Here is a 1,523-nt window from a genome sequence, read left to right as displayed (position 1 = left end):
TCATACAAACCTGTACATAAACATGTACAAAGTCTTTATTAGTAAGTACTATAAACTGGGATGAGCTACATGTCCCTCATTTGTGAAATAAATAAACAAACACAATATATGCAATTACCAACAGTAAAACATTATTCTGCCACAATAAAGAATGAACTATAGCTACATGTGACAATAACAATGAATCGTAAGTATGTTTTGCTGACTGAAGAATCAGACTCAAAACGTTACTTATTACATGATTTCATTTCTGTGACATTCTTTCAAAGTCAATTTTTAAAAAGATTTTATTTATTTTTTAGAGAGGGGAAGGGAGGGAGAAAGAGAGAGAAACATCAATGTGTGGTTGCCTCTTATGTGCCCCATACTGGGGACCCGGCTTGTAGCCCAGGCATGTGCCATAGACTGGGAATCAAACCTATGACACTTTGATTCTCAGTCTGGCACTCAGTCCACTGAGACACACCAGCCTCGGCCAAAGGCAAATTTTAGGAATCAGACTAATGATTGCTATCAGACTAATTAGCTATCAGACTAATGATTGCCAGAGTTTGGAGGAAAGTGGAGGGTTGACAGCAAAAAGACATGGCAAATTTTTGGAATGTAGTACATGTCATATTCTGATTTCAATGGAAGCTGTAAGAATGTATACATTTATAAAGATTCACAGAATTGAGTACTTAATAGTGTGAGTTATTTACATGTAAGTTATGGCTTAAATGTTAAAATGGAAAAATATATTTTGCACTCATACAAAGCCTGAATGCTGTCTGTAAATGCTCAATAATTCTAACCTAATAATATAATTGTCGTTGATTACAGAAAGATAGATAAAAATGAATAAGGATGTAAAGATTAATGAAATAGAAATAATTTCAAACAATTACAACAAAAGTTGCGAGTGTCTTTCACTTTTTTTTCCAAAAATTTTCACTGTGGCACTGATCTCTAAAATTGAAAAAGAGTATTTCTTCTATGTGCATTTTAATTCACCATTTGAATACAAAACAATTTGTATTTTGCCCTAGGCATGTAATCTACATTAACATATGATTGATTTAAAATATATCTATATAGAATGTGAACACTAATGTTCAATAAATTGTTCATATAGCTTTTGAGTAACATTTATTAGAAACAGGTTTCCTTTGCCTTTTTAAATTTCTTGCAATATCATCTTCATTGTTAAATCAAAATACACCTAAGAGAATTAACTTGTGAGATAAAAGTAATTTAATATTCTTTAAAACACTTTCTTAAGCAATATTCAGTATCTTTTAATCTTTAAATGAAAGCAGAGGTAATTTTATGCTAGTAAGATTTTTCAAGGTATGATACAATGACAAAAAATGATATTAGCTGTTTTACTTAGTTTCCAAATCTTGTATTAAAATGTACAAAACCTAAAGACTACTATTCAATAGTAGTAAAAATTACATAACTTTACCATGTAGAAACTATGCTTTTTGAATGTGTGCTCTATAGCAACAATAGACAAATTTTCATTTTAACATTAAACCTTT

The sequence above is a fragment of the Phyllostomus hastatus genome, unplaced genomic scaffold, assembly GCF_019186645.2.
Source record: "Phyllostomus hastatus isolate PE091 unplaced genomic scaffold, TTU_PhHast_1.1 phas_contig_62, whole genome shotgun sequence".
Lineage (NCBI taxonomy): Eukaryota > Metazoa > Chordata > Mammalia > Chiroptera > Phyllostomidae > Phyllostomus > Phyllostomus hastatus.
This window is presented reverse-complemented; position numbering follows the sequence as displayed.